Source organism: Peromyscus eremicus, chromosome 5 (assembly GCF_949786415.1).
Source record: "Peromyscus eremicus chromosome 5, PerEre_H2_v1, whole genome shotgun sequence".
Taxonomy (NCBI): domain Eukaryota; kingdom Metazoa; phylum Chordata; class Mammalia; order Rodentia; family Cricetidae; genus Peromyscus; species Peromyscus eremicus.
This window is the reverse complement of record NC_081420.1, coordinates 134,895,567-134,918,311: the sequence shown is the minus strand read 5'-3', so window position 1 is coordinate 134,918,311 and position 22,745 is coordinate 134,895,567. Positions and strand designations below refer to the sequence as shown.

Below are 22,745 nucleotides of genomic sequence, written 5' to 3'. Positions count from 1 at the left end.
ATTAAAATAAACTTTTTTTTTTTTTTTTTTTTCTGTCAAAGACAGGGTTTCTCTGGGTAACCTCCACTGTCTGGAACTAGCTCTGTAGATCCCACGTGCTGGGATTAAAGGCGTGCACCACCCTTAAAATAAACTTTTAATTCTCAGGTTCATCGTAAGTCTACAGAAAAGCATGAAGGTGATATGAAGAGTTACCATACCTCCACATCCTGTTTTCCCTATTACTGTTTTCATTTGCCACTATTAATGAATTGATATCGAGACAGTATCATTCCATCATTGGTTAGATTTCTGCAGTTTCCCCCAGTTTCACTTTCTGCTCTGGATTGTAGCCAGGACCCCACATCACAATTGTCATGTCTCCTTAGGCTCTTCTTGGCTGTGACAGTGTCTCAGATGTTCCTTGTTTTTGATGACCTCGGCAGCTTTGCGGGTGTACGGGTCAAGATGCTTTGTGAAGGGGCCCTTACTTTGGGTCTGTCTGATGTTTTTCTCTCAACTAGGTTGGGAGATGAAAAGGCTAATCTCGTATTCTCACCCTGTCTTTATTAAGGGTAGGTATTGCCCACACAACTGGCCATTTCCCACGCTGACCTTGATTGTGTGGTCTGGGCAGGTTTTCAGATTCAACTTCCAGATGTTTGATTTTGCTAAGTCAGGTAATTCTATTCCAGATACCATTCACTTTTGACCAAGCCCCCTCAACTGCTGACAGTTCCTCTGATGAACCACTACCCTCTGGCTGGCCTGCTGCTAGCCCCTTACACTTGTTCTTTCTTCTCTCTCCATGTTCTGCACCTCTGAGTCCCATCTGCACCTCTCCTTTGCCTGGCTCACTTCTCAGTTGTGCCTTGATATTCTGTTTACACCCAACTCCCTTTGGGAAGATTCTTTCTACCTATTCTGTCAAGACCAGGTGGTGGACCCAGTCTGGTGGTACTTGCCATCTTGTGGTTGTGATCTGTTAACTTACTTCATAATCCCAATCCACTTGTGATGTCTTACAGTGCAACTCAGAAGTTTATGAATGAGTGGATGATTGTGCCAGACTACCCAGGTAAAGCTTCTAAGGCGTCTGCTTATAAACAACAGATGCTCAACAAATGCTTGTCTTTCAAAGCAGAGCATTCTTCCCTAGATCTAAACTACACTAAATTTGTACTTGCATGACACCCTTGTTTTATGCATGTTCCTTCTTGGAAGAAGGGTTCTGGAACAATGCTCTCCTGGGTTCTCTGAGAGCTCCAGTGTCAAGAGTATCAAGGAAGCCAGAGTTAACAGAGATGTAGGCTCTTCTTGGTTAGTTTGAAACTATAAAGGAATCCTTCTACCTATGGAGAAACTTAAAATTATGAGCTCTTTGGTTCAAATTTCCATTATCCCCCCTTGACCATTGCTACTTAGTGAATGGGGCCTTCCCTTTATGTGCAGCCTCATGTTAATGATATTTGTATGTACTGCTGCTGGTCCTTGGTGACAGTTATACATATGTATGGGTTTATGTGTATGGTATTTTTTTCTTTTTGCTCCTACAGGCGAGTTTTGACCTGATCTTATATGCTTAAAGGGAGGAGACTCCTCAGATAGTGGTTCCAGAAAATTCTGATGTACCTTAGCTGTTAGTTACCTATGCTGTTCCAGGTGATGCTCTCACATCATCTGCAATTCTCTCAACAAACTGCAAGGTAGACATTATTACCATATTACAAGTGAGGAAAACAAAATGTGGGATACTTAAGAAATTTGCCCCAATTTTATTGTGTCATATTTCTCTGCCTCTTGTAGGTTAGAAAGTTCTGCAGTAGATGGGAACAAACTCAGAGACCCACAGCAAGACATTGTGCAGAGACAGAGAGACCATGGAACACACAGCTCTAAATGAGATGTCTCCATCAAATTCCTCCCCTCAGAGCTCAGGGAACCCCGCAGAAGAGCAGCAGAAGGAGTGGGGTGGACAGAGGGGATGGAAGACATCAGGAGAACAAAACCCTTTATAACAACTAAGCAAAGCTCATAAACTCACAGACACTGAAGCAGCTTGCACAGAACCTACACAGGTCTGCTCCAGGTCTTCTACACATATACTATAGCTCAGTTTAGTACTTTTATGGAACTCCTGAACATGTAAATGAGTGGATCTCTGATTCTTGTGCCTTCTCTTGGGGCTCTTTTATTTTTCTGTTGGCTTATCTTGTCCAACTTTGATATGGTGGTTTTTTTGTTTTATCTTATTAATTTTATTTTGTTCAAAATAAGAAAATTGCCATTTTAAATTTTGAACACTTAAAATAAAAGAAAAGACATTCTGCAATAGAGAGATTTCCCTATAGGCTTATGCTCATCAGAATGGTTTTTGGGCCCATGCTTCTCTTTGTGTTCCCATCTCACATCACTACAGCAGACCCCTTTAAGTCCATGTCATATACCTTCAGGAGGCTTTTTGGACCCCTAGCCTCAGAACCCCACTTCTCAGGCTACCCTCATGTTGTCATTGCCTCACACAAGATTCACAAGTATACCCTTTTCAGGCTTACACATGCTCACTTCTAAGAGCCTGTGCTTTCTTTCTTTCCTGCATCAGATTCCATCTATATTAACTGTACCAGTCTTTTACATGGCCATCTAGAGACTGTGGACATTTCTACATCAGGATGCTGACTCTCTCCTTAGAAACCAGAAGCCTTCTCTCTGTGCTTCAGAGTCCCCCCTACCTTTAAGTTCCTGCTGGAGTCCCCCACGAATTTCACTGACTTGTTACTCACTTCCCTCTCCTTAGTTCTGCATATAGCTATATAACATAACTTCAGGCTTGTGTGAGACCACAGAGTGTTCCCTGTATTTCTGATTTAGTTTTCCCTGTCTGGAGTGCGATCTCCTAAGGGTCAAAATGTTATTTGGTAGAAAATTAGCTTACTTGATGTGTAACTTACACACAATAGAATGCACCTGGTTTAAGTGCTGTTTGATGAGTTTTGACAAATTGAGAAGTTTTGATATTAGATCTTAAGAGTTTGATAGAATTCCGAGGTGAATCCATCTGGTCATGGACTTTTCTGTGTGGGGAGATTTGATTATAGCTTTGATCTCACTGCTAGTAATGGGCTTGCTTAAGTTATTCTCTCTTTTGTTTTGGTAGATCACCAAAACAAAATTTATACACTTAAAATTCATTCACTTCTTTTAGATTTTTCAGCTTTTTGGAGTGTAAGTTTTCAAAGTGTTTCCCAACAATTCTTTGACTTTTACTAGAATCTGTTGTTACAATTCCCCTTTCATCTCTAATTTTGTTAATTTGAGCTTTCTTGCTCTTTGTTTTGTCAGTTCAATCTTAACTTTTTAAAAGAACTAACACTTTGATTCTGTGTGCTGTTCTTTTCTTCCCCATTCTGTAGGATCTCTTGCCATTTACCTGATCTGGAATTGGCTTCTTGTTTTTCTAGAGTCTTGAGATGAATCATGAAGTTGTTCATTGAGATCATTCTAATTTTTTTAATATGAGAATTTATAACTGCAAATTTCTTCTTAGGACTGCCCTGGCTGTGTCTTAGGGAGTTGGGTAGGTTGCATTATCATTTATTTGACTCTAGAAATTTCCTTTCTGATTTCTTCAGTAATCCACAGTTTTCATAATAGCTATAGTTTTTCTTGCTGTTGGCTCCTTTTATTCTACTCTTGCCTGATAGGATACAAGAAATTGCCTCTCTTTTGTATTTATTAAAGCTTGGTTTGTGGCAGATGATGTAGTGAGTTTTGGAGAGATTTCAATTGCTGCTGCTACAAGTGTGTTTTCTTTGTCTGTTGGGTGGACTATTAGTATAGATCTGTTGACTCCTCTCACTTACAGTGCATTCTCTCTCTGAAGTTTTTGTACTTGTTTTTAGTTTGGAAGACCTATCTAAATGTGAGAGTGTGGAATGGAAATCTCCCTGTTATTGTTTTAATTTGAATTTTCTTGATAATTAAAAATGTTAAACTCCCTTGATAAGTTTGTTCATTATTGACCATTCACATATTTTCTTTTTTGAGGTATATACTTAAACATGCATGATTTACTTTGAAACTTTTTGGTTATGAGTTCTTTTTATATTTTTGAGTAAGTCTTGCCAGACGTACATGTTATATTTTCTCCCAGATTATCTTTTTACTATCTTAATTATGTCTGTGAGGATGATGGATTTTTAGTTTTGATGTAATTCAATTTATTGATTGTAGTCATTTAAAATGGTTAACATGTTTTTGACCCTGTGAAATCCTTATGTGACCCAATGTTGTGCACATTTTCTTAAGGTTTTCTCTAGAAGGTTAAATTTTGGTTTGTATACCCAGCACATGGCCTCCCTTGTTGAATGTTTCATGTGCACTTGAAAAGAATGTGTATTTTGTACCCCGTGAGTGAATGCTACTTAGGTCAGGTTGCTTGGCAGTGATGTTCAAACCATCTGTATTTTCATTGATTTTTCTGTCTACTTGTCTTATGAATTATTGAGAGGACTGTTGAAAACTCCAGGTTTAATTGAAACTTATCTGTTTCTCCTCTCTTTCTCGTCAGTCTTCGTTTCGTGTGTTTTGAAGCTCTGTTATTAGGCGAATCCTCACTTAGGCTTGTTACGCCTGCTGCCTCGGTGAGCCTGTTTCTTATGGCAAGAATACGTCTCTATTTCTCACGGTCTCCTGCTTCACAGTTTACACTGTGTGATGTGAATACAGCTTCTCCAGCTGCACGGCTTGCACAGTGTACCATTTCCTCACAATATTACCTTTAAGCTATGGATGATTTAATGTAGGTGGATTCCTTCAAGTGTACAGAAGATTATTTTTATCTAGTCTGACAACTTCTGCCTTATAATTTCTATGCTTTTTTTCACTTGTATGTAATGCAGTTATTGAAATTATTTTTCTGTCATCTTGATAGTTGTCTTGTTTTTATCCCTTTCCTCCACTCCTGTCTTTCCTTCCTTCCTTCTTCCTTCTTTTTTCAATCTCTCTTTTTGAGACAGGGTCTCTCTATGTAGCACTGGCTGTCATAGAACTTATTAATTAGACCAGGCTGGCCTCAAACTCATCAAGATCCAGCACCTCTGTCTCCTGAGTGTTGGAACTGAAGACATGTGCTCTCATGCCCAGCTTCTGCCTTTCCTTAAGTGAAGTTTTGCATTTCATTTATAATATCTTTTAAAATGAATTTTCTTATGATTATTTTCTTTTTCTGTGTGAATAGTTGTGGTTATACTAAAGATTGTACTATATATCTTTAATTGTCAAGTTCTGCCCACAAAAGTGTACAACCTCCCATGTAATGTAAGACCCTTAAAACAATATAATTTCATTTCCTCCTTATGTGTCCCATGATATATTGTTTTGATACATTTCTTTTTACATATGTTGTGAACCCCACAAAACATTTCTGTCATGTTTGCTTTGTTCAACTATCTTGTAAAGAATTTTTTAAGTGAGAAAATGTATATTTACTCATTCCTTGTCATTTCCTGCATTGTTCACTGTTGAGCAATTAACTTTTCTTTTTATTGAAAATAAATTCTTTTCTCACATAATATATCCTGATTACAGTTTCCCCTCCTTCTACTCCTCCAAGTTTCTCCTCACCTCCCTTCCCAACTGGATCCACTCCCTCTCTGTCTTTCATTAGGAAAGAACAGGTGTCTAAGAGATAATAAAATATTAAAATTAAAATATGGTAAGAGAAAACAAGAATTATCATATCAAAGTTGGGAAAGACAAATCAACAGAAAGAAAAGACCCTGAGAGAGTGAACAAAAGTCAAAGACTCACTTGTTCACACCCTTGGGAATCCTGTGAAAACACTAATCAGAGACCATAATGTATAGGCAGAGGGCCTGGTGCAAACCCATGCTGACCCTGTGCATGCTGCTTCAGACTCTGTGAGTTCATATGAGCTTTGATCATGTTGATGTAGAGGTGTAGCTAGAGTTTTCCTGCCTGGCCCACAGTCAGGACAAATTTCTCTCACCTGCTAGTCCCACAGCCACTCAGACCCTACCAAATAAACAAGGAGACTTATATTGGTTACAAACTGTATGGCCGTGGCAGGCTTCTTACTAACTGTTCTTACAGCTTAAATTAATCCATTTCCATTAATCTATACCTTGCCACATGGCTCGTGGCTTATCAGGATCTTCACGTGTGGCTTGTCATGGTGGTGGCTGGCAGTGTCTCTCTGACTCAGCCTTCCACTTCCCAGCTTTATTCTCCTCCTTGTTCCGCCTACACTTCCTGCCTAGCCAATGGCCAATCAGTGTTTTATTTATTGACTAATTAGCAACACATTTGCCATACAGAACATCCCACAGCATAGAGGGCTTTGTTTTCTTGGTGTCCCCCATCCCCTCTGGCTCTTACACTCTTTCTGTCCCCTCTTCTGGGATTCCCTGAGCTCTGAGGGGAGGGGATCTGATGGAGACTTCCCATCAGATTTAGGGCTGAGTGTGCCAAAGACCTGATGTTTTATTTGGAATCACATTCCTTTGGCTTGAAAACATTCATCTCACATTGTTTAAGCAATGGTTGGCTGGCAGTGATTCAGGACTATGATCTTTATTCCTGAATGATATTTTCATTTTCCATTGAAACTTTATTGACACCTTTTTCTTTCAGGGTTAAACAATGTCACTCCATTGACTTTTCACTTACATTCTTCAGAGTATTTTATCTTTTCCCTTGGCTGCTGCTTTGAAGTTTTCCCTTTATGATTAATTTCTGGTAATTCATTTATGCCCTGTGTTGCTGTTATGTTTTGTGTTGATGTTATATTGTGTGTTTAATGTTATGTTGTGTGTTGATATGATGTTATGTGTTGATGTTATTCTGTGTGTTGATGTTATATTATGTGTTGATGTGATATTGTGTGTTGATGTTATTCCTGATGTTATTCTGTGTGTTGATGTTATATTATATGTTGATGTTATGTTGTTGTGTGTTGATGTTATTTTGTGTGTTGATGTGGTTGTTTTTATATTTAACCACCTTAATGTTGACTAAACTGGTGTTGTGGGTTATTCATCGGAGAAGTCTGCTCAGACAGGGGTTTAAGCCAATAGAAAGCCTTTATTAGCTGGCCAGTGACTACACTGGGTGTTCAGGATCCCAGTGTAGCCCCAAACCTTTCTCAGGCGAGGTTTTAAGCACAAAAACTGTGTTCTGGGCTGACACACTTCAGTTAATAAGAACAATTAGCCAGAAGTGGAAATACAGAAGTCAAAAAGCAAGGTTAGTACATTTAGAGACTTCCCCAGAACTATGGACTTTGATGGACTAAATTTTTAAGTCTTTGTTTTAGTTTTGGCAGGCGGTGATTTCTACATGCTGAGTTTTATGGCCTGAGTGGCACTTCCATCATGGAGTCAGTTGTGTCAAAGTCTCAGGGCCTACTAAGGCTGAGGCCCTGTTACACGAGGATCTGTGATTATGTACCATTTAAGATTGCAAAGTTTTCAACCATTATTTCTTCAAGGATGTATCTTCCTTCCTATCTCCTTCTAGGACTCCAACTTCATGACAGAGTATTTGGCATTCTCTAAGTTCACTTGGTGTCCTTCTTTTAACAGCTTGCATTTCCCTCTGAGTGCCACATTGACGTTTTTTATGGTTCTGTCTTCAGTTATCTGTTCTTGGGCACTATCCAATATATTAACCCCATCAAGTTAATTCTAAACTTCGAATGTTGTCTTTTGAGCTTTGGATGTTGTTTTTTGAGCCCTAGTAATTTTATTTGGATTTTAAAAAATGGTTTCCATTTTCTCATCTTATTTGATTTATGTTTTCCTTTACCTCTTTGGAAAGAGTTTAGATGTTTTTAATTCATTGTCTGTTAATTTTAACTTCTCTGTCATTTCCAGTTGGTTTCCAAGTACTATATATTTTTGTCAGATGTAGCTTGAGTTATCCTAATTCTTTCTATATCTAATAACTATTTTAATTGAATGTAAAACATTGTTAAATTGTTGAGTGGACTTGTTATCTTTCTTTAGAGTGCTGAGTTTTGTTCCAGGAGATAGTTAAATTGTTATTATTAAACAACCCTACACACATTCAAGGCTTGAGTTTTCTAGCGTCTTTGTGATGGTTAATTTGTGAGCACACTTTTGGGTGTGCCTGTGAGGGCATTTCTAGAGATGATTATATCATGAGTACTCTGAAATAATGAATGGACTAACTCTTTGATATATTTATAATATGGTGGTATTATTGGAAGGCAGTGAAGGGTAGGAAGTGGGAACTCCTTGGAGGAAGTAGGTCACTGGAGAAGTATTCACAAGGGGCATATCTTTTTTTTTGGAGGAGGGTTGTATTTCCTTCCATCTCACTCTGCTTCCTGTGAGGAACAGCCTCTGCAATATGTCCCTGTGCCATGATAATCTGCTGAAGTGCATGTTGCTAAGCAACCATGCACTGAACCCTCTGAAATGGTGGACCAAAATTTACCTTTCCTCTGTGTAGATTCCTTATGTCAGATATTCTGCCAGAGATTTGAGAAAGGAAAGTAGTAGTATTTTTAGTGAATTCCATGGACAGCTAGCTAGTTTTCTTCCTTCTGGTTGGTTATAACATGATTGTGTCCCAGGCACAGTAGGATCTGTTGATTCTTCATCTCACAGACCTCTGGCAGGCGTTCTTTGGAGGTTGCTTTCTAGGTAGTGTTGTGGAGTCGTGGTGTACAAATATAAAAAGATGCGGGGTCACCCAGTGAAGTTCGTAGGTGTGCTCTTTCTCCTTGAAGCTCTTTAGTTAGTATTTTTGTCCCTCAATTCCAGCCACCTGCTCTTCTTTAACTTTGATCCACATTTCGTCATCACAAGAGGCTCCCATCCTCTACTGGAATTTCACAATCCTATTTTGAGGTCTGGTCCAATGTTACAAGTAGAAACTTGGGGACTCCTTTAAATTATTTTCTAGTATCTGCAAAAAATATTATTCCATAAAATTCCACAGTATTGTATAAAACTTTTGGTGATGAGGGTAGTATGTTCCCTTAATTCCATCATAGCCAGAGCCTGTTCCAGGAATCACTTTTAAAGCAAATTTTAATAGTTGTCATGGAGTTAGCAAGTGCAGGACACAAAGCAGGATAGAGAATCCCCAGGAGTCTGCTCACCTGTGATGTTAGGGATGCTCTAGGATAAACTATGATATTGGGGCAGTTTTTTTTTTTTTTTTAAAAGATCGAAGTCCAAGGGAAGATGGACCCCTCATTTGGGAGGAGACTATCACAGGTGTAAAATATTGGGAAATTATTGCTCCTTTTCTCAATGAGGTCCAAGGTGACAGAGTTGGTCCAAGGCCGTAGATACAGTCACCATGTGTAGTGAACATTGTAACAGATTCATATAAGGTGAAATTTTTGAGGGATCCGGTCATGGCTATATGACTATCATCAGTCCTTAGGAGTGAGTGATGATTGTGTGAAACCCACATTTTCATTTTCAGACCACAGATGACTCAGCATCTTAAGGGAAAGGTGGATCAAAGGAGATTCATAGAGTTCCTGAGCCAATAGCATACTGGGAGTAAGAGAGCTTGAACTAAGAAGAGATGAGGAGGGAAAAAAAAAGAGGCTGTGGACTGACATATCCAGGAAGCCTTCAGAGATAAGAAGTCAAAGAAATAGGCTGGGTTGACAGCGCCATCATAATGTCTCTCTGTACAGGAAAATGAGGATAACCACTTAGGTTTACAGGGCATGAGAGAGAGGGAGAAAGGGAGAATCCATTCATCCGTTAAATATTTTCTGTGCCTGTAGTTTACTAGGCACTGACATGGGCAATTTCCAGTGTTCTTAGTGAAAGAGAGTGTTGACACACATATATTTCCCTGTAATTAGGGAAGGAACCAAATGGCATATGTTCCTGGGTGGTTTCCATGGCTGCATTCTATTCTCTGTCTGCATCCTGGTGAGTTTCATTTTCTCACCCTCGCCCTGGCTTTCCTTTCCTTATGGCCTTAATGTTGGGAGATTCTCTTTACCACTCCAGAAATAGAATATATTCGTAGTTTGGGTGGGGAGAAGTTGGATTATATCAAAGAGGAGGTTCTAGGAGTCAAGTGAGATGATTTCAATTCACCTTATAGAGACAACTTACAGTCTTAAAATACTGGTTTTTATTTTCTGGAAAGGACATTTTGGAGCCAGTAACATTTTATGACATCATGGGGAGGATTTCCAGGCCTGGGCAGAGCTGGGTAGGGTGGAGTAGAAAGTCCATGGACTTGGGGTTCACAGAGACATTCCTGATTTTAAATCCTCAGTGTGCCTACTCATTAGCTATATGAATACATTTTTCATCGTCCCAGAATCCAGACTTATTACCTGTGAAGTGGGGTTATTTTACTTAGAGTTAAGTAGAAGGTCAAAAGAGGAGTATGAAAAGGGTCGATTGCTAGACGTGGAACTGGTAGACATCTGCTAGCTCTTTCCTCTGTGGTGCTCTGCCTCTCATTATGTCACATAGAACTGAGGATTCTTTGGTGGAGGACTATCAGTTAAAGAGACTGGCTATGAAAATGCATTCTCCTTTCTCAGACTCTCTCTCTCCCTGTCTCTCTGTAGTTACATCAGGGGATGTGGTGTTTACTAGCAACTTAGAGTTGTTTCCTAAAAGGCTTTTGAGGAAATGAAGCCCAAGGCCCAAGGATGCTTTGGTAAACCTCTTCCTTCATGTTTCTCGATCTCTGTCCTGAAACACCATGTCTTTCACTTTCTTGGGCTCTCTGAGGCAAGCAGTTGAGTAATTTCATCCCTTGGGCCAGAGGAGAAAGCTAATTCTGAGGTACCTTGTTCTTGATTGCCAAGTCCTTTACCATAGTGCCATCTCTTGATGTGATGTCGCCAATAATCAGTCATCTGCCACCCAGGAAGTGGCTTTCCCACAGGCCCAGACTTGGAGAGTCAGGTGACTCGAGGGCTGCTCTCTCTCTTTCTCATTCATTGTGAGGCCCTCGGGTTCAAATGGTTGGCGGCCTCTTTGACTACTGAAGTGTAGCATCTACCTTTTGTGAACCTCCACCCTGGCTGCTGTGTGGTGATCATGAAGCCAGATTTGCTAGGCAAAAGCATGGCTTATGGAACATCTAATTGATGACTGGAGGGACGAGATATTTACCCACCAATTTTTATCTCTCAGTGGTTTAAAGAGGCTCTTTCCTGAACTTTAACTCTGACCATGAATGGTTTGGCCCACTCTTGCCACTAGAAGATTTCTTTGAGCAATAAGATACAGGTGTTTAGCCGGGCGGCGGTGGCTCACACCTTTAATCCCAGCACTCGGGAGGCAGAGCCAGGCAAATCTCTGTGAGTTCGAGGCCAGCCTGGTCTCCAAAGCGAGTTCCAGGAAAGGCGCAAAGCTACACAGAGAAACCCTGTCTCAAAAAACCAAAAAAAAAAAAAAAAAAAAAGATACAAGTGTTTGAAGTAGGATCCCGTCATCATACACAGAACTGCTGGTGCTGCCCAAGGTTGGCAACGGTCTTTGTGGTAACCCCCTACACGATTAGTAAGTTAACATATAGCTGAATGTTTGTTGAGCATGTACTATATTCTTGGTATCATTCTAAAAGTTCTGAGGAACTGGTAGTCAACAAATCAGTTCTGGTTCTCAAGGTTCAGAGATTTTCACACAGTGGCCATGACAAACACCAGGGCCTTTCTACGCTGGCTCCAAACAGCCTGGGTTTTGTTTTTCCCACTCAGATGTTTCAAACACACCCACACTCCTCCAGCCCCTACCTGAGCCTTCACCCAGCTTGACTTCACTTCTACTTATCAACCTTGTAAGTCCACCTGAGTGTTCTCAGACACCCCAGACATGGGAGGTCCTTTATACCTTTCTTGTCTCAGGAAAAGGCTTTACCACGTACCCGTTTGTCCTGAAATTCAAGTTTCATCTCTGTTTTGTGCATTCCTTTACCATACTGTGTCCAACAAAATAGCTACTAAAGACAACCCAAGTCCTAAGTACTTTGCATGAATTATCTCACTGAATCTCACAGCCTTGAGAGGTACACATTCCCAACATCCTACTTTACAGATGAGAAAACCGAGGCCAGGGGAGGCTGAGTCACAGTTACTAGCCAGTGAACAGCAGAGCCAAGGTTGAATCAAGCAGCATGTATTCACAGCATGCTCTCTCCCACAGTGCCTCCAATGCAGTGGGAGAGGTAGGCACTGAACCAAAAATTCTACAGATAACCATCTAATTACCATGGTGATGCGTACTCTAAAAGAGAAGTGTAAGAAGCCTTGCTTGCCTCTGTCAGGAAAGAAACTGTTTCCTTGAAAATGAGGCCCAATGCAGCCTGCAGGACTCTCTTCATGACAACGGCAGCAGGGGGTCTTCTGCAGGGAATGGCACGTGTCTATCATAGACCAGAAGAGATCACCCCTAACTGGCCAGCCTCCTGCTTTCCATAATGCACAGTGACCTGATCTCTTTAAACTTCATTTTGTTCTATGTTAGCCAATAGGCAATTGCTCTGATTTCTCTTTTGTGCTCTGTACCAAGGGTTGACATAGTTTTTCTATATGAGGCCAAATAGAAAATATTTTAGGCTATGTGGGCCAAATAGTCTCTGCTGCAACTCTTCAGTTCTGTAGTAATGTAAAAGCAGCCATAGAAACTAATGTAAATAAGGCCAGCTGCTGTGAAAATTGGTCTTGAGGTTCCTCAGAGAGTTACCCTATGGCTCAGACATACTACTGCTAGGTATACAACCATAAAGTTCTCAATACACCTACATTTATCACCACAGGCTTCACAAAAGGCAAGTCAGAGAATAAGCCCAGTTCTCATTGGTGGGTAAGTGGATAAAGAAAATGTGACATATACACGTGTGTGTGTGTGTGTGTGTGTGTGTGTGTGTGTGTGTGTGTGTGTATGTTTTGTTTAGCCACAAAGAAAACAGTCATGCCATTTGCAGGAAAACAGATGGAACCAGAAACTACCACTCTAAGTGAAATAAGCCAGGCTCAGAGAAAAAGAAGGAAAGAAAGACCAAAAGAAGACATCACAAAAAAATGAAGTCATGAAAGTAGAGAGCAGAGCAGTGCATATGATCAAAGTGCATTACATACAAAATGGGAAAACCGCCATTTTGTGCAATTACTACAGAAACTTAAAAAAAAAATCCAAAGACAGTATGTAATGACCTTTATTGATTATGTTTCAATAAAACTTTACTGATAGGCACTGAAGTTCAAACTTCTTATACTTACTCTTCTTTTGGTTTTTATGCACCCATTTAGAAAATGTAAAATCTATTATCTCATAGGCTAGCTGAAGAAAACCAGAAGACTGGATTGGCCCTGTGGCTGCAGCTTGCCGACCCTGCCCCAGATCTGTATTTCCAGTCTGTGTACAGACATCTTTCTCTGTTTTGTTCCAGAGTTCTCTGTAAATCTTCTTTAATCAAGATGAGACTAACATCATCCTGATACTAAGACTCCGTGTCGTCCCCCACCAAGGGATGCTGGAGAAAGAACGAAGGACAAATAGAGCAGAAGAACTGCTGTTGTAGCTGGCAAGGCTGCGTCACTTCTCCACGGGGCACATTCCAGCCTTCTCAGCTCCTGCCTCAGGTCCCTCCTCTTCTTCTCCTCCTTGACTTGTATCTACTCTACACCACAGTTTTGTGGCCTCCCACTGATCACCACCTCCACTCTGTCTTCCACACATCACTCCATAGCAGTCCTCACAAAGATCACGGATGCCCTCAGCTCTCACCTTACTTGCAGTGGACATGACTGACTCTCTCTGCTTGAAATACTCTTCTGACTTTGGAAGCTCATCCTTAGGCTTCTTTGCGTACTTGTTTCCTCTTCCTGGCTTGGCCAGCTTGATCTCCTGAAGACCAAAAGACCAGGGTTTGTTCTCCTTCAAGTTTTTTCTTCTTGGTCCTGTACTTTTCTCTTTGAATTTTTCCCAAGACACAGTCCATGTATCTGGCTTTTACCTCTCCACTGTCTTAAAGTTGTTCAAATGTTACATGTTCCAAACCAGACTCATTCATTCACCCATTCAGTGCACATAGAGTTACTAAGCACTTGTATCAGTGAACTATTGATCAAGGACCCAAGTTTGAGTAAAATGAGAGCCCCTGCCCTTTGGAGCATATAGTCTAATGGGAAAGCAAATTTGAACACCTCCGACTTCCCACAGCTCATCTCTATTATAATGGCCCTTTCCCATTGTTATTGTCTAGGTATATGGATATCCAACCAGTTCTGGAAGCCAGAGGTATTTTTAACACTTCCATTATCAACTCCCCACAATTTTCTGGTCAGTTTGGCTTACCCCTTATATTTCTTGAGTCTATTTCTCTTCACCCCCACAACTTCTCTATATCGCCTGCTGGATCCCTGCTTCATCCACTGTAGACCTCTTGCAATCTTCATATTTCTGAAGTAAAGCTCTCATGTTGCTACCCCTGAGTCTTGCCTTCACCTAAGAACACCAACTGAACTACTTCCAGGACTCATCAGTGTTGTTCTTAGAATCAAGTACAGCAGCTTCCGACCTGTGCCTTCACAAGCTTATCTGCCCTGCTGATTCCTTGCTGGCTTGTGCAATGCCTTATTCCCATCACCCTCTTTCTGACCTTGAACTTGTCTCTTCTCTCTGTCAGGCATGCTAAAATCAACTTTTATGTTTGGATGGTTCAAACTCACCCTTTGGAATTCAGTCTTACTATTACTTCCTTGGCAAGGCCTTCTTTTGGTTTCTCTAGGACAGACTCTAGAACACTCCTCAGGGCGTCGGCATTTATTTCTGAAGGTTGAATACTTTGGTTGATATTTATCTCCTCAGTAGTTCTCCAAGACAGGATCCTTGCTTTGTACTCAGGATTCTACTAGAAACTTCTAATATAGGGACAGATAGAAAGTAAGTGTTCAATAATATATATTTGTTAGCCAGATAGAAGGGTTTTTGCTAACTACTCTAAATTAGTGGCTGGATGGAAGGAAGAATGGGTGAAAAACAACATAATTTTTCTGCCCAAGAATCACTTTTCTTATTTCTCTTACTGCCCTTTCCAGGCCACTCAGGTGCTGCCTTCTCTAGACCTCACAGTGGGAATTCACCTCCCTCTGCCTCCCGTTCTCTGCATCATGACTGTCCCAGCTGTGATCATCTTGTTCCTTTCTCTGTTGTGCTCACAACAGCTGTGTCCTTGAGGTACAGATGTTCCCTGACTTCCAGGACCAATCTTGTTCATCTTTGCATCTTCCAAGCTCAAACAATACATTGAGAATTGATTTCTTCATATGGTCCAGGTCTTGTGAACCATCCTCCAGACGTGATGTAACCACCACCAAGGGGCCGGGAAGGGACACTTTAACCACTCCTACTGCTATCATTTCACTGCTCAGCCACAAAAAATAGTCCCTTCCCTGGCCTTCCTACCAACCCTAACATAACGATTCAGTGTCCTAACTCACGGGTTCTAAGTGGTTGGAGGTTCGATGAGTTTATTAACATGCTCCTTCACTGCCTGGGGATGCATTTCGTTCTGCCTGCTGCTTTGTTACATTTACCTTTCTAAGAATTTCTTTGCCTGTGTTTTTAAATCAATACTTGTGTTTACAAGAACCCAGTTATGTCCAAACTGAAAATTCCGTCTTCTGCCCTCAGTTTTCTTGCTAAAGTTTGGTGGCCAAGACGGGAACATAATAACTCAATCAGCTCCCTTTCTTCTGCATCACTAGGAAAAGCTTGGGAGTGTGGGTTAGGACTGGAATGCTCACCTAACATGTGTAAGGACATGGGATTGACATCAAAGGGGAGAGAAAGAAAAAGGGTAGGGAGAAGGATAGAAAGAGAGAGATTATATGGCATGCTTCTTCTAGAGATTTTACCTTATACATTTTTGGGTATGATTTCATTTTAGCACAGCTGGTGCTTTGTGATCCCAAAGGCATTAGCTTATTACACACTCCAATGTCGTTTCTGCTTACTCAGCATTTTTATCCATACTGTGTGCTCGAGTCTCTTTGGTCTGTTGGGAGAGTAGGATGTTCTATTTAACTGAATATTCTGATTAGCTGAGTTATAATTGGTATATATTTGATTTTCATAAAATTAGCCATACAGTACAATTTCCTCCATTGTATTGCTATGATGGTTAATCTTGACAGTTAACATGGTTGGGGTGAGAGACCTCTAGAAGACTCTGAGTGTGCCTATAAAGGCATTTCTAGAGAGGATTAACTATGTCTACCTTGCATGTTGGCAGCAGCTTGGGCCCAGGTGGAACAAGAAAAGAGAAGGATGAGGAATCACCACTCTAGGAGTTCCCTCCTTTTGACTTATAGCTATGCGGTGTTCTGCTTTCTTTGACCATTCTCACGCTGTCATGACATTCTGCCTTGCTACAGGTTTAAACCAGTAGAGCTGACTGTGGACTGAAACCTCTGAATCCATGAGCAAACCTTTCCTGTTGAAACTCTTCTCTTGGGTATTTTCTTACAATGCTGGAAAGCCAACACACTCAACTACTAATTGTTCAACACACCAGGGATGTGTTCTACATGCCTGGTCCCATTGCAAGGACTTTCACACGATTTCTTATGTAGTCCTGCCAGATATCCTGCAAGGTGGTTTGGATGAAGAAATCATCACAGAGACATGCTGAGCACCCTCCAAAGACCTCAGGACTGAGGAAAGGCAGGATCCGGATTCTTGACTCCAAAGCCTTTAACTGTCATACTTCCCTGACAGTGTTGGGGATTTAAAAACCAGTTCCCCTGCATGATGATCACATGTCTTGCCACTGAAATATGCCTTCATCCCCTTCATGCATCAATTCTCAATTTATTTTCCTTTTATGACTCAGAGGGCTCTGAAGGCTTTCTTATGTCTTCCAGGCAGCCATGACAAACTGTCACTGTGTCATAGTTCAGTGGTTGAAGGGCTTTGACTGGGCCTTTCTGATTTTTCTTCCTATTCTTTGGGACCATAGAACCTTCAAAACAAAGCATTATAAATAGATCCTAAGATTCTAGGCTCAATGGGATGGAGAAGCTTGGGGCATAAAGAGTTGGTTTTAAATCTTATCTACATTCCCTTGACAGAGTCTGTATTTGATATAGAGGACCTGGATCAACCAGTCCATCAACAAATCTTCATTAAATGCCACTAAACGCAGGGCACCATGCTCAGTGCTGTGGGCAGCTGTCCGAGTGCCTGTGGGTTATACAGTCATGCAGTGATTTGCAGCTTCTGATGAAAAAGACTATTTATGGCATGCCAGAGCTTACGAGGCTGATGGCTGCTAAGTCTTCTTAAGCCTTCAACCGAGATTGCAGGTTTTTCTTGAGGGAAGAGGAAAACAAAACCAAGCAAGCAGCCATCCCTCTGTTTGCAAGTAAGTTGAGCTCCTGTGTTATGAAACAGTGGGAATTGAACTGAAATTGGCTTCCCTGGGAAAAAACGAGAAGCAAGAGGCCACATGAGCTCACTGTTTCTGCAGGGAGGGTAAGGATGGCGTTACAGAAGAAAGGAAGGGGGAGAGACAGCATTTCCATGCTATGTCTCAAGTATGCATATTTTTCTTTTAAATGACTCTGAACTTATCTTGCCATTTGGAAATGTTAGCTTCGGAAAGGGCAATTAGCATAGGGACATGTGGAATGGTTGAGAGTGTGAGGATTGTGGGATGGAGAGAAGAGAGGTAATGGATTGTCAAAGCTCTCATGGCTGCCTGGTGTTAACTATGCCAACCCAGTTTCAAAGAGCAGTAGGTGGGGGTGGTGCTGTGGGGGGCACAGCACATGTGGGGACACCTCGGGTAGCCCAGGGAGACACTTTATTTGATAACCTTTTGAAAATGCACAGAGGGTGGCGTTGTGGCAGCAGAGTGCCACCATGGAGAAGCTAGTGTCACCCCTGACACTCTATCCAAAGACTCTATGTTATAGATTGGATGTCAGTGACCTCCCCAAGTTTCTGTGTTACATCCTAATACCCTATATGACAATATTTGGAGGTAGAGCCACTGGGAGGCAGTTAAGTCACAAAGGCAAAGCCCTCATGGATCAAATGCATGCCCTTATCAAAGAAGTCCAAGAGCTTCCTTGTCCCTTCTGCCATGTGAGGCTCAATGAGAAGGCACCATCTATAAATGTGATCTTGGGATTCCCAAACCCCAGCGTGGTGAGCAACACATTTCTGTTGCTGAGTGCTATTATAGCAACCAAAATGGACTAAGACACCCTATATCTCTGAGGAGCTATCTTTGATAGACTTTGAAGGGCAGTGTATGACTTCATCTACACCTTAACTGAACTATGTATGGCTTGTTAAGGTCTTATGGTGTCATAGGATACTGGAACTGTGTGCTCTGGGGCTGGACGGCATAGGGTCTCAGTTCTTACAGTATGACCTGGCTCAAGTGATTATACCCCTTCAGTATAAAGTGGGGGATATTAATGGTGCCTACACCTCAGAGAGGTTTCAGGAAGATTAACTAAAATAATATCGGAAGCTGCTTAGAATGGTGTATTACACGCTCAAAGAAGCTGTTACTATTATTATGACAAAGGTCAAGCTGGGTCCAGGGCCATTAGCTGTCCAATAGAGGTAAACTGACACTGAATAAGACCAGTCAAAATGGAGCAAAGCCTCACTATTATCATCATCATTATGTCCTCATCATCCTCATCCTCATTCTCACTTGTTTTTCAGGGAAGTTTCACCGTTACTGTTAATCAGGAAAGGCAACTATATATAACACTACTTATACATAGAAAAATCAAGAAGAAAAACAAAGAGATTTTAGCTTCCAGCAGAGCAGCCTAAATGGATATTTAGGTAATTTTGACTGCTCATTTCAAACTGCTTTTATCTTCAAAAAACCAAAGATGGAGGCAAGAACTCTTCATCCCACAGGTAGCATTGCTGGAGACTGATTACAGCTGAGGAGAAGAGGGGGGGGCTGGGTTTGGAAAGACTCTTTGAAGTGTTCCAAGGCATGACTGGGATGTGCTGTTGGTGTGGATGTTTACTTTTCTGGTCACGTCTGCATGAAGCGTGCTGGGTTTGTGAGGACTCGGTGTTCCCAGAGCCCCTCGGTGCCTCCACAGAAAGAACTAGGGGGCCTCATGGTATCTGTTATCAGGTGCAGAAGGAGTGTGCTCCTCCAAAGATGGATTTCCTTTGGCTTTGCTAACACTGTTTGGCCAAATGCTAGCTGTGGGAAGTGAGTCTGTGTGCTCTGTCTGGAGCCAGGAATGGTGCCTGCCCTGATATGATGGAAGGAGTAGGGTGGAATTCGGAGATCTCAGGATCCTCTTGGGGCTTCAGAAACAGGCATGGCCTGCTGGACTCTTACAGAAATTGCATCATGGAGTCAGCCAGGTGGGAGAAGCCAGCGTGGCCTTGCACTCGTGAGAGAAAGCCTCACCTGTGAGACAGCAAGTTGATGAGACCCTGCAGCATCCGCATCCCCGCCTCCCAGCTTCTAGCAATAGAATGATGGTTGATCAGAGGCCTGTTTGTTGGTTGTCAATGTTTTAGAGAGTGCTTTAAGAGAAAAACATTAGGGAATAAGTGGCACTGGACGATTTCTTTTGTGTTCCCATCCTACAGTGTGAAGGTATCTTAAGACTTCTTCATTGCACAACCTGCGTGTCCTTATATGGCATTCCTGGGCCTGGGAGAGAGTCTGTTTTGGGTAGAGATTTAATAAATTAAGCCTAAATATAGAAAAGAGAAACACGATAGCCATCATTTGTTTCTACTTTTTTTTTTTTGTCTTGTGTCCACACTAGTGAGCATATAATTTGTATTTGAAGCAAGTTTCTTGGGTAGAGAAATACCAGTCATTTAGCCTAAGATTGATACTGCAAATGAGAGACTTTACTCCTGCAGATTTTTAGTGTGTCCGCTGTCCTGTTCCCAGTCCTTGTTGACCTCCAATATATTGGCAGATTTGTGGATTTTCCTCTGTTGGAGGGTCAGGCAGTCTTAGAAGGGTCTTGAGGCAGCTGTGCTGTGTGGCTTTTCCTGCAGGAGATGTGAACAACTGTTCCCTCACCCCAGACAGGATGATAAATGACTAAAGAAGTGATTCTACCCAAGTTCAGTTTGGTGAACCAGTGGGTTTACTGGGTTACTTACAAGAACATGGCGACTCAAAAGACAGCTGTATTATCCCAAATCCCACTGCAGCACCAGTGAGTGAAAACAGCATCCCTGGAGTTCCCCAACAACCTGCTGGCAGCTCTCCTTTGAAGTCTGTTTCCAGGCAATTGTATGCTGCATTTGTGACCTCAGGGAGGGCCCTTGTTAACCCTACCCTTTCTGAGTTTCTCCTACCTATTGAGTTCCTCTGGTTTCCTGAGCCTAGAAAACCTCTTCCCTCCGGACAGGAAGAAATGTTTCATTCCAGAAGAGTTGGCTAGACACACCACAATCAACTGAGTTCTCTGAGGTGGTATGGCCAGTTGTCCTGGTTTTGCTCTGTCTGTGGAAGGCAGGCCTGCAGCTCAGGTTACAGTTGGTAGCCTTGCACCTTGTCATCAGAGGAGTAGAATGCTGTGGTCAGGGAATTTTCTTTCTCAATTTTAGATGCTGGGCCATTTGAATATTTTACATAAAAGACCCCCTCAATCAAGTACAATATTATTTACAAAAGTTCCTCCTCTCTAAGACATGATCCCTACCGCTATAATACCTATTATAGAAAAACCTCTAAGTCAGTGTCATGGTGCAGATTTGTCACCCCAATCATTCCAGAGCCTGAGCCCAGAGGATCACACACTCAAGGACTGCCTGGGCTAGTGAGTATGATCAGAGCAGCCTGGGAATTAGCAAGACCCTGTCTAAAAATAAAACAAAATAGAATAAAAGTAAAGTAAAAATAGAGTCAGGACTATACAGCTCAGAAGTAGAGTTTCTGTGTAGCACATATAAGGGCCTAAGTTACATCCTCTACTAGAAAGCGTTTGCTTATAACAGAAACTGTCTGGGCCCAGTCTCATTTCTTCTGCTTGGTCCGGCTTTCATTTCTTAAACTAGTATCAGGTGGATATTGAGCATGGCTGCAGGAGCAGATTTTGGGACCAGCGGTAGGAAGCTGCTTAAAAACCCAGCAGTGAGACCCGTCCATCCCAGGGCTTTGGAAGAAATCCCCCATCGCTCCTAGCTGCAGCCTTTGATGTTCTCAACTCTGTCCATCTAGAGATCCACATCTTCATGTTTTTAAATATCGGCTCGGCTGCTATGGGCCTGCTGCTCAGGCAAGCGTGCTTGTGTCTTGTGCCTTTGCTTTCTTCGTGGAAAAACATTGAAGAGGTGTCATCCCCTGGAGGAAAAGTGCTGTGGAAACACAGGTTTTTCTTTCTCGCTTTCAGGAAATGTGTACATTTACCCAGCTCTCGTATTTCTTCCTGCTCTTTGCATTCTTTTTTTAACAAGGGAGGTTGTCAGATTGTTCTCTGTCCTTCTCAATTTAATTTGATCTCTTCATCAAAACCCCATTTCTGTGCCTTTCAATTTTCCATGGGACGGTAGAGTTGGTGGAAGCCGACCACACTCTGGAGTCTGCTTGAGCACAGACAACGGGGGCGGGGGACGGGGCAGCTGCTCGGATGTGCTAGTGCACCATTGTCATCCAATAACTACCACAAACCCAGCATAGGCAAAGAAGGAAGCAAGCCTGTGTCAGGATGATGTGCCGGGTGATGGCTTCTGCCGTGGGGGGTGGGGTATGAAGGGGAACGCCTTGGAGTGTGTGGGGGTCACATCTCTTCCCTCATCCCTGGCAGTCTGCTATGGGGGCAGCAGACATTTCTAACCTCCCCTGGAGAGCCAACACTGGCTTTCTCTGTCCTTTATCACTTCATTTGTAGCTTACTTCCCATCAAAGCATGTGAGATTTATGCCATATTGGATATAATGGTCCCAACGAGTTTCAATATAAAGACAATTCGCTTTTTTAAATTTTTATCAGGGATAAAGTAAGAATGCTCTGCTAAAACAGACCACATGGGGAATGTCACCAGTTGTATATGCCCTTTAGTTTCCTCCTTCAGCAAGTGCCACTAAATGACAGGGAAAAAAAAGTGTAAATCCACAGGGACAAGGAAGGGAGATAAAATGATGTCAGACAAGAAGGACAAGAAGTCTTTGGAACATGAAATGGAGAAGGGGAGCTAATGAGAAACGAGTCAACTGCACCCCAGAACCCTGGGAAAGCCCGGGCACTCAGCAGCTCTCAGAGTTGGGAGCTGGTAGTGATGAAGACTTTTTGAATGTGATGGATTTTTGTAGGCTCAGTTTTGCTTGACCCAAAGACCTAGGGTGACAGACACTCCTGGTTATCAAAGATGAACCTGAGACAGTAGCTCCCGGGCATATTGTCTCTCACCAATGTGGAACTCATGGGAGTAAGCAAAGTAGAAGCAGATTTTATTAAGAGATAATAATGAAAGTGAGAAATTAAGGGACAGTGAAACTCCCAGGGGTGGGAGGGGCTCTCAAGAGAGGAAAAGCCATTGAACTTCCCCGACAGAGGCTTTGTATAGGCTATGGCGGAAACAAGACACAGGCTGATGTACTTACTAAGAGCTTGGTCTGTCCCCCGAATGTATTGCTAGCTGAGCTAATGGGCAGGCTGGCATGCTCCTGGCTTGCCTGGAGATGATGATGAGCTGTTCATGCACAAACCTGCACGAGTTGGACAGAATATCAGTGGATGGTGGACGATCCCTTCTCAGG

At 42.0% G+C, this 22,745-nt stretch overlaps 2 long non-coding RNA genes across 2 annotated transcripts in view; both read left to right on the top strand.

Annotated features, from left to right (window-relative positions):
• LOC131912056 (uncharacterized) overlaps positions 1–22,745 on the top strand; it is a 47,093-nt gene that overhangs the window by 9,212 nt on the left and 15,136 nt on the right. The window lies entirely within an intron of this gene.
• On the top strand, positions 13,420–16,776 carry LOC131912057 (uncharacterized). Its single transcript, XR_009379507.1, has 2 exons — positions 13,420–13,606; positions 16,403–16,776. It is a non-coding gene; the product is annotated as an uncharacterized LOC131912057 (long non-coding RNA).